Source organism: Vulpes vulpes, chromosome 4 (assembly GCF_048418805.1).
Source record: "Vulpes vulpes isolate BD-2025 chromosome 4, VulVul3, whole genome shotgun sequence".
NCBI classification, from domain to species: Eukaryota; Metazoa; Chordata; class Mammalia; order Carnivora; family Canidae; genus Vulpes; species Vulpes vulpes.
Genome location: NC_132783.1, coordinates 109,238,719 through 109,250,057, shown reverse-complemented (window position 1 = coordinate 109,250,057; position 11,339 = coordinate 109,238,719). Strand labels below are relative to the sequence as shown.

The 11,339-nt window shown below is 44.6% G+C and overlaps 1 pseudogene; it reads right to left on the bottom strand.

The window, feature by feature from the left end:
- Positions 1-981: 981 nt before the first annotated feature.
- Positions 982-1,136, bottom strand: LOC112928890 (U4 spliceosomal RNA; annotated as a pseudogene).
- Positions 1,137-11,339: the final 10,203 nt, after the last annotated feature.

The window sequence follows — 11,339 nt, the reverse complement described above, 5'->3', positions numbered from 1 at the left end:
TCAGATAAGATAGCTTATCTGTAATCACTTTATGAACTCTGAGGTGCGTCATAGGTCACCTTCCCAACGTGCAACAGCACCTCCGAAGCAAAGGAATCCATCCCTGTGGTGCCCATTCAGATCCAGGCAGTAGGCAAGTGCACCGTTGAGGGGCGGGGCCAGCTTTGGAGGGGCCCTAAAAATCCCACCATGCAGGCTGCAGCCCGCACAGCTCTGACATTACAGAATGTAAAGTCAGGAAGGACACTCTTGCCTCAGCTCAAAAACCTGCACAGCCGGTTCTTCTCTGCAGAGCTGTACACCCCAAAGGAGAAAAAAAAAAAATTAGGAGTAGCCACTTCCTGGCCTTCTCTGAATGTCCAATCCTTTCCATAATTTAACTGCCTGCTCTGGATAATTACTTTTCTCTTGCTTATGAGCTTAGAGCCATAGTAGTTCCCAATAACTGGAGACTTAATAAGGCTAAATTATAATGAGTGTCCTGCGGAATTACATACTGCATTAACACCAAATGAGTTCATTAGAAATTCATTAGGAGTGATTCCTGTGACTGCCACAGGAATTAATCACAGTTAGCCAGAGGCAGGAGAGTGGGGGATGAATAATTGCACAGGGAACTGGATGAAGACCTTTTGGCACCTGACTTTGGCCCAAAGCAATATCTTCTGAGGGTCATGGGCTGCTTTGGTTGTGAGTGTGGAGGTGAGGTTGCCTGGATGTTGTTGGATCTACCTCCTATGCTTCCTCCTCCTTCCTGGCTAGGGCTCCCGGTCAGGATTAGACCAGTGGAGGTGGGGTGAGCAATCTTCTTTTCCAGTCTTCGGTAGCTAAGGAATTGGAGAGAGGACCTGTAGGTCTTGTAAGAACATACATTTCCCTTTCCTGTAAGAGCAGGTGCCATCCCCTTTCTGAGTACCTTAGCGCATGGAGTTATCCAATCCTCCCAGGAGGTGGGTTGACTTGTTAGCCCCATTCTGCCGATGTGGAAACCCAAGCACAGAGATTTAGTCACCTGCCCAAATGATACAGCCAGTAGTTAGCCAAGCTGGGAATTTTGAGTCTTTCAATTAGCAATAATCGCGCCTCATTGGCTATGATAAACCTCATTGGCTATGATACTACCACTGCACAGAGCTTGGGAATTTGAGTCTTAAGTGGAGTGTTGTAAGGATGGAGGTTGGTCGAAGGTGATTCACTGGTCTTTCCTTCTTGCTCCCTGGCGCAATGTGGCATCTTGAGGTGTCTGGTGGTTTAGCTTTTCTATCCTTTCTACGAGCTGCCCATGCCCTCCCAAGAAATTCCCTTTTTTTTTTTTTAATTTTTATTTATTTATGATAGTCACAGAGAGAGAGAGAGAGAGAGAGGCAGAGACACAGGCAGAGGGAGAAGCAGGCTCCATGCACTGGGAGCCTGATGTGGGATTCGATCCCGGGTCTCCAGGATCGCGCCCTGGGCCAAAGGCAGGCGCCAAACCGCTGCGCCACCCAGGGATCCCAGAAATTCCCTTTTTGTTTATCACTAAGAATCAGTGTCTGTTACATCCGGAAAAGCCCCGACTGAGGCAGCCAACAAGTACTGGTAACCATTCCTACTACAAGGCCACCCTGGGTCAGCTGCTGTATGGGGCACAGAGAAGCACACAGGGTAGACTTCCTGCCCTCCTCTGCTTCAATCTCTGGTAGAAAAGTAACAGTAACAATTTAATCCTGTGTCCTCCTATGCAGATTCTAAGCAGAAGAGAACCAAACCTGGATGGACTAGACTGGAAGGAGAAAACGGCTTCCTGGAGGGCATGGCACATGAGCTGGGCAGGATCCTAGGAGAGAGGTCACTGTTGTGGAGACTTTCTGGGTGTCTGCTCATCCCGCAGTACCTTCTTCAAAACTGTCCCTGTCCACCTGAGCAGTGGACACATTGGTGGGTATCTGCACTGTTGCCTATGTTTAGAGAACTCCCCACAGCATGGGTTCTGGTGGAAGGTGGGGTCCACTTCCCAGTATGAAGCAGCAAAGGCCAGATGGGCCTCATGTTCTCATCATCCAGTGGCAATGAGGTGCCTGCTTATGACTTCAGCTCAACCAATCAGACATTCCCACTGGGACATTTCCTCTGCAGCTGGTGATACAAAGAAGCAGGGACAAGAGAATCCATTCTGGTATCTGTTGGGAGTGGGAAGGAGTTAGGGGGGACATACCCACTGCCCAGGGGAATGTTGGCTACAATGCCAGTGAGCTGTCTCGCCATTGATAGGGATACAAACTGCCCAGTCCAGCTTTTGGGGGTACTGGCAACAACATCCCAACAAAACCACTCCTTTTTTTGAAAGATTTTATTTATTCATTCATTAGAGACACAGAGAGACAGAGAGAGAGAGGCAGAGACATAGGCTGAGGGGAAGCAGGCTCCATGCAGGGAGCCCAACGTGGGACTTGATCCCAGGACTCCAGGATCAGACCCTGGGCTGAAGGCAGGCACTCAGCCTCTGAGCCACCCAGGCGTCCCCCAACAAAACCATTTCTGTGATGTAACTGAGGCCATAGTTCTAGCTGATTACCCTCTCCTGTCCTGGCTTGTTTTCCAACCCTGAAAATTCTGTGATGTGATCTAATCTCTATCCTTCCAATAAATTTCTTTTCTGCTCACATCTGTTTCCACTGCTTGCAATAAAGACCCCTGCTTCCCTGCCCACAGATGATGGGGTGGGGTGGGGTGGGGGAGGCAGACACCTGACTCACGATAGACCAACCAGATTCTTTCTCCCCACTCAGCGTCTGTTGGTTGCTCTGAAAGCCCCCGGGTGTGTGTACACGTGGACAGCAGAGAAAGGACAGCAGGAAGCAAGAATCAAGTAGACACAGAGAGAGAAGCTGCACATGACAGCAGAGAAGCTGATTCCTGATGCTCTCCAGTTCCTTCCTGGTCCTAGGTCCTCATGACACCCAACTCCATTTCCACCCCTTGGGTTCCCTAAGTTGGCCCTGCATCCTTACATTAGATTGAACCATGTGGAATTGTTGTTTTAAAAAGTCTAGAAGATCAAATATTAACAAGTATGTATAGTTTATTTTAACCTAATAAGTTCGCCTTTTTGGCCAAGCCTCTCTCAAGTGGGTTTCTTTACTTGTAATCTGAAGGGCTGTGCCTACAACAGTCAGACATTCCATCAGCTCAAAAAGAGAGTGGAACAGAGACATGGAGCAGAAACAGAAAACAAGGGTTTTCCTTGTCTGGCAAAAACTGTCTCCAGGGAGGAGGCTGCCCTGCAGACCAAAGGCTACAGGACTTCCCATCACATCTCTGGGTACTGTCTCTGAGGTCACTCTTCCTGTACGGGTTTATGACCTATGAACATTTTTTTTTTTTAGATTTAAAAATTTTTTTAAATTTTTATTTATTCATTTAAATATTTTATTTATTTATTCATGAGAGATGCAGAGAGAGAGAGGCAGAGACATAGGCAGAGAGAGAAACAGGCTCCTGTAGGGAGCCTGATGTGGGACTTGATCCCAGGATTCTGGGATCACACCCTGGGCTGAAGGCAGATGTTCAACTGCTGAGCCACCCAGGCATCCCTAGATTTTTTTTTAAAGTAATCTCTATCTACATCTTGTGGCTTGGTCTTATAATCTCAAGATCAAGAGTCGTGTGATCTATGGACTGAGCCAGCCAGGTGCCCCTTAAATTCCTGTTTTAAAGGCTCAAATGTTTTTAGTAAGTTACTCAAAGGTATACAAATGAAATTGAAGAGTCAGGTTTTATCCCCCGGTCTGTGTGGGATTTAGACTCACGTTTTTACTTCACTGATCTTTTTAATAAATTCTCTGGGCCCTTCTGATCAGTGCTTGTTACAAATTATAGACCACACTCGTGGCCTTTCACTTTTGGGGAGGCCCCCTAGGGCACCTGATGAAAGCCATAAACCTGCTCCAAAACATTCACGTATATGTATAAAATGTTGCCTCCTGGTTCAGTTCATGGATGGTTATGAAGCCCACTCTGCCATAAATCTCATGATCCATGAACATCTACCAGAACTTCAGCCCCATCCCACCTGCCTCAAATAATACTATTCATGTTAATTGGTAGCCTTGAATAATGCTTTTGTTTTGTCTTCACATTGTGGTGTTTCCTATTCATGTATGTGCTTGTTCCTACCTAACCTAATTGTCCAACAATGAGGACTGGTTGAATAAGTTGCAATACACCCACACTGTGGATTACTATATGGTCATTAAAGTGATGGCTGGGACTGGAGTGGACTCGGGTGGTGAGAATGATGTAGAAGACTTGGTAAGAGGTGATGACCACCCTGTGATGACGGGAAGGACTACTGAGTATTCAAAACCTGGCTGAGGGAAGATCATGAATTTGTGGTGGTTTCACCCTCTCTTCCCTTGCACTGGGCTTTCTCTCCTGATTGTAGTCAGAAGTCCTGGAGATGGGTGGGTGGAAAGACAGTTTGGGGCAGAAGAGGCCCAAGGATGGGGCCTATGAAGCCAAAGTAACCAATGAACATTGAGGGTCCCGGCAGAGGAAGTGATGCATCAGTGGGCTGGATAGGAAAGAAAGCAAGGCTAAAATTGGAAGGTGCAGTAGGGCAAAGGGGATGATCTATAAGGGTAGAGCTTCATTTATTGGGGTGGGGACTGTTTTCTCTTGCTGTGTATCTCTGCTCTCTAACACCTACCCTGGTGCTCAGGAAATGTATGATGAACGAATGAATTAATGAACGCATGGGTCATAACTCTGTTAGAACCAGAGACTGGCATTCTGCTTTCATCAGAGGTCTGAGAGGATCCATAGTGGTGTTAAGTACCACTTCAGGTCAGAGTGAACTGAATTCAAATCCAAGTGTCATCAACAACAAGCTCTGTGATCTTGGATAAGTCATCTAATTTTTCTGAGCCTAGATTTTCTCTTCTGTATATAGGGATAATAACAGCTCTTTTGGGAATTCAAGATGCCATGTGTCCAACACTCAGCACAGGGTCTGACACTTTGGGATCCCTCCATAAGTATTGCAGGGGCAGTAATGGTCTCCAAGAATTGGTTGGTTCTGGAGGCTGCATCCAAACTAAATTGCTGCATTTAGTGAGAGGACACAAGGGCAGGACCTGAAGCCAGACTGCCATCTCCACTTACCACCTGAGTGTGACATTTCTGAACCTCCGTTTCCTAATCTAAGTAGTGGGGATAATATCAGAACCTATCTAACCAATTGGTTGGGAGAATTGAGTGGTAATTCTTGTAAAGTATTTAGCACCTTAAAGGTTCGGAATGGATGTTGGCTTCTGAGATTCCCTATCAATGGAGCTGAAGAAGTACAGGGGAGGAGGAGGCTTTGCTGAGGTCTGAAGAACAAGGGTTTTAGACAGGTTAAGTTTGAGATGGCACAAGACATGAGGTGGAGCCATTGGATAGTCAGTTGGATATAAGTCACAGGGGGTGGTCTAAGATGAGAAGATAGTTGGAGAGTCATCTGCATAGAAGGTATTTATGGACAGGGAGAGCTCACCAGGGGAGTGAGTGCTCAGTGAACAGACAAGAATGAGGACCAAACTCTGGGGCTTCTGACGCTTAGCAAAGATGGAGATGATTGTTTTTACAAAGCTAGTGACCAGACATAGCAGCGTGGAAACTACACAGCTGGTCTGCCCCAACAACATTTATGTAACACTCTTTTATATACAGGCAACCTTCAGAGATATTGCGGGTTCAATAACAGACCACTGCAAAAAAGCGAATATCAAAACAAAGTGAGTTGAATGAAGTTTTCGGCTTCCTAGTGCATATAAATGTTTAGGAGCACCTGGGTGGCTCAGTGGTTGAGTGTCTGGCTTTGGCTCAGGTCATGATCCTAGGATCTTGGGATCGAGCCCCACATCGGGCTCCCTACGGGGAGCCTGCTTCTCCCTCTGCCTATGTCTCTGCCTCTCTCTGTGTCTTTCATGAATAAATAAAATGAATAAATAAAATCTTTTAAAAAAAGTTATGTTTACACCATGCTGCAATCTACTAAGTGTGTAGTAGCATTATGTCTGAAAAAACGTTTTATTGCTACAAGTGCTAACCATCACCTGAGCTTCCAGTGACTCATAATTACTGATCACAGTTCACTGTCACAAATATAATGGTAATAGAAAAGTTTGAAATATTGCTAGAATTACCAAAATGTGGCACAGATACACAAAGCAAACAAATGCTGTTGGAAAAATAGGGCCAGTAGACTTGCTCGACTGTTTTGTAAAGAATGCAGCATCTGCAAAGCAGAATAAAGCAAAGCATAACGAAACAAGGTATGTTAGGCTCTGTGAAAAATGCTTTACCGAAATTAACTTATTTAATTAGCTCATGAGAAAACAGAAACACAGGAAGATAAATGACTTAACCAAGGTCCCTCAGACAGTGAATATCAGATCTGGGATTCAAACCCTGGCCTCTGGGTCTCAGAATCTCCATCACTTCTGCTTCAAATTGTAGGTTAACAAGATAATGACTGTTTCAAGGGAATGCTGAATTTCTTAGCTTCCGACACCTGAGAGCAGAGCTAGGAAAATCATCATGGAATAAATTGCCCTCAGAGATCTCATCTAGCCTTGATGCTCTAGGATCAACCCCAACTAGCATTTCAGAGTTTTGGTTGAGCAAAGAAGAAGGAGGTTTGATTAAGGAATGTGTAACCCTGATCAATCACTTACTCCATGTAAGGTGCTGGAAGGTCCTGGGGTGGGGAGGTTAGGAGGAGGACTTGTCTTCCAACCATGGACTAAAGCACCTGCATTTCTCACTCCCTAGGCTAGTTACTCTCAGAATAATGGTGGCTGATTTGAAGCAGGAGCCAGAGGCCAGATGGGAAATTGGGGTGGCCAGGTGCATTAACCTTGAGGCTCTTCTTGATCTCCATTGGGGTAGAGTTGCTCTATTAGCTCAATTGCTCCATAAAAACTCACTGTGATATGGAGGCAGTTTGAGTTCATTTACCCCTCTTGGAAGGTTCTCAATAAGTATCTGAGCAAATAGGCGAACCGCAGCTGAAGAGGGAAGAGGCAGGGCACAGGTGAGAGGAGGGATGGAGGGTCAGATGCACTCATAAACTGCAGTGAAGGGGAGAGGAGGGCTGCTGAGTCAGGTATCCCGGTGCCAACGTTGTCCTGTCCCACACCCCCACCGCACCCATCCTGCCTTTGATGCTGACCTTGAGTGAGTAGCTATTGAGGAGAAAGCAGTTCTGACCTGCAGAAGGAAGTCAATGGGTAAGGAAGTTAAGTGGGGCCCTGGAGAGGCTGTCTGGTCCATTCTACCCACTCTTTTCCATATCCCCTGGCCTGGAGCTTCTCAGGGTAACTGCAGCTCAACCACCAGGAGTATGGCAAATGCAGATTCTGGGGCCCCACACAGACCTACCAAGTCAGAACTTCTGGGGGTTAGAGCCTAGGAGCCCATTTTTCACAAGTCTCCCTTGCCTGTACCCTCAGCAGTGTATGATGAAGACCACACTGTAAAGAACACAACCTCAGGGCACCTGGGTAGCTCAGTTGGTTAAGCATCTACCTTCAGCTCATGTCATGATCTTGGGGTCCTGAGATGGAGCCCTGTGTGGGGTTCTCTGCTTGGCAGGGAGCCTGCTTTTCCCTCTACCTCTGCCCCTCCACCCTTGCCCATGCTCGCTGTCTGTCAAATAAATAAATAAAATCTTTAAAAAAATAAAGAACACAATCTCCTGGACACCTGGGTGGCTCAGTCAGTTGGGCATCTGACTCTTTATTTTGGTTCAGGTCATGATTTCAGGATCATGAGATCTAGCCCCGAGTTGGGCTCTGAGCCCAACATGAAGTGCTTGAGATTCTCTCTCTTCCTCTCCCTTAGCCCCTCCCCCAGCTCTCTCTTTCAAATAAATAAATAAAATAAAGCTTTTCTTTTCTTTTTTTTTTTTTTTAAAGAACACAGCCTCATAGCCTATTGCAGACTGATCTGAACAAATAAAATGAAATCAATGGTATCCCAGAGTCTCCTAGGTACAAATCTACAAGGAGGGATGAGATGCAGCTTCTTTTCTTGAAGGGATTACAATCTAATTGGGCAATAAAAGACACATTTTGTGAAGAGTTAAATTAATGCTATAATAAATATTTATTAATTTGAAACAGTAGGCGCATAGGCTGGACAAATTGCCAATGAGTGGGAATAATACTGTCATTCAATGAGCATTTAGGAGATACTGAATCCTGTGCTAAGCACTTTATTTATAAATTCATTTAATTTCATTAAAACTCTGAGATACGGTTTTTATTTTAAATCCACATTTAATAATGAGTAAGTTAAGTCTGGTTGATTGGATCAATTCCTCTCAGAACAACTTTCCCTAATCTTTAGGAGGTGGTCAGTGTGCTAGCTCTGTTTTCCGACAATATCCTCCCTCTTATTTATTACACTGTGTTGTAACTACCTGTTTCCTAGCCTGAGTCTCCCACAAGACTTGAAGGCAGATACTTGGTGTTTCCAGAGCATAGAGCACAGCAGGTGCTCAGCTTAAGTTTGCTGAGTGAATGAAAGTTGCGTATCTAAAGTCTCAGAGCTAATACATGAAGACTCATGCAGGTAACACTGAAGCTCAGGTCTCCCCGTGAGCTATTACAAGCAGATGGTACACACTATGGGGGTTTCTGCAAGGGACGCTCTAGAAGTCAGTATCATAAGAGAAGGCTCCCTAGTGGAGGTAGAATTGGAAGGACAGAATTTGGAAAGACAGATGAAAGGTGAGCTGTCATTCCAGGCAGGCCAAAGGCATGAAGGTGGGACTCTACAAAGTACATACTTCCTCCAATACTAGAGACCTCAGGGGAATCCAGGAGTCTATACTCCATCCCCTAAGCCTCTCTAGCTCACCAACCAGCTGTCACCTTCTATCTAACTTACATGCCAATTACTGCAGTGAAATTATTTTCCTCCCAGGTTTATAGGAAGATGGCAAATGCTCCTTTGTTTTCCCCTGCCTAGGCCAGGTGACATAAGGTATTCTATTAGTGGAGTTATCCATTTGGGAAGTCTTTTTTTTTTTTTTTTTTTAAGATTTTATTTATTTATTCATGAGAGACAGAGAGGCAGAGACATAGGCAGAGGGAGAAGCAGGCTCCCTGCAGGGAGCTTGATGCGGGCCTTGATCCCTGGACCCCAGGATCTTACTCTGAGCTGAAGGCAGATCTCAACCACTGAGCCACCCAGATGTCTTTGGAAAGTCCTTCTTAATAGTGGGATATTTTTGAGTTTCCATGAAGAAATAACATTCATTAATGTCCACGATATATTGCTAGATGGAAAAAAAGCAAGATATAACACTATCCTAAGATTTCATTTTTGTTAAAAAGAAAAGAAAGTATTTTTGTGTGCATCTGGTAAATGTCTAGAAGGCTATACTCTGATTTTAACAGCAACTGATTCTTGAAAATGAGAATGTACTGGGATATGGGACGTTCACTTTTACTTTACCCAGTTTTGAGTGTTTGTCTTTTTAAACAATGAATATGTATTAATTTTATTATTTTAAAAAAAGAACCTTTGGTGGGATCTATGTAGTTCTTAGCTTATCTGTGATTAGCTCCTCCCAAATTCTCTACTATGAACATCAATTACTTTTATTTATTTATTTTTTTTAATTTTATTTATTTATGATAGTCATACAGAGAGAAAGAGAGAGGCAGAGACACAGGCAGAGGGAGAAGCAGGCTCCATGCTCCGGGAGCCTGATGTGGGATTCGATCCCGGGTCTCCAGGATCGCGCCCTGGGCCAAAGGCAAGCGCCAAACCGCTGCGCCACCCAGGGATCCCATCAATTACTTTTATAATCAGAAAATTAAAAGCCCTTTCCACCATCCATAAAGTTTATTAAAATGAAAAGAGATAGATTTTCAAGATGGCATAGTTTGAAAGGTTGGGGGACAGTATGTTTGGGGGAAGTACCAAAAGCGGTCTAAACTCTGCATCCTTCCCAAATTCAGCACCCAGACAAGCTGGATATAAAACCAGTTGAGTTACAACTTGGCAAAACATGTTAAGAGCTATAAGAATGTTCCAAATCCCAGGGTACTGGGTGGTTCAGTTGGTTGGTTAAGCATCAGACTCTTGATTTCAGCTCAGATCATGTTCTTGTAATCCTGGGATCGAGCCCCTGCCCTGCCCCTGTGCTCGGTGGGGAGTCTGCTTTTCTCCTTCTCTTGTCCCTCTGCCCACTGCCACTATCTATCATCTATCTTTTCTTTTTTTAAGGTTTTATTTATTTATTCATGAGACACACACAGCAAGAGGCAGAGACACAGGCAGAGGGAGAAGCAGGCTCCATGCAGGGAGCCAGATGTAGGACTTGATCCCAGGACTCCAGGATCACGCCCTGGGCTGAAGGCAGGCGCTCAATTGCTGAACCACCCAGGCATCCCTATCTATCTATCTATCTATCTATCTATCTATCTATCTATCATCTATCTATCTATCTATCTATCTATCTATCTATCATTATCATCATCTATCTTAAAAAAAAAAAAAAAGTTCCAGATACCATAACTTTGAATCCCATCCTGAGACTTTAGTTAAAGGGAACGCTTTTTAAAAAATCATATACAGGGGCACCTGGGTGGCTCAGTGGTTGAGTGTCTGCCTTTGGCTCAGAGCATGATCCCAGGGTCTTGGTATCAAGTCCTGCATTGGGCTCCCTCTGGGGAGACTGCTTTTCCCTCTGTCTATGTCTCTGCCTCTCTCTGTGTGTCTCTCACGAATAAATAAATACAATCTTAAAAAAAAAATAAAAATTACATCAGAAGCTCACTGTGGCCTCACATTTAGTGGGGGTAAACTTCCCCTCCCAGAAGTCCAACAGCAAATAACTCTATCAAAAGGGATGTGAAATATGTCATCATACAGACATGTACCCATATCATTGTATAAAGATGAGGTTATAGAACAATATAGTTTCATTTATGTAAGAAGTATATGTATACATTTTTTTAAAAAGATTTTATTTATTTATTCATGATAGACATAGGGAGAGAGAGGCAGAGACACAAGCAGAGGGAGAAGCAGGCTCCATGCTGGGAGCCCGATGCGGGACTCAATAGCCTGATGCGGGACTCAATCCAGGGACTCCAGGATTGCGCCCTGGGCCAAAGGCAGGCGCTAAACCACTGAGCCACCCAGGGATCCCCCATATGTATACATTTTTAAGTTTAGTAGGATAGATAAAAAACCATTATCAAGGGCCATCTGTATCAACTGATAGGACTTACTGGCTCTGGCTCATAAAATGTTAATATATATAACTTATCAGAAAATCTGTGATCACGATAATGATG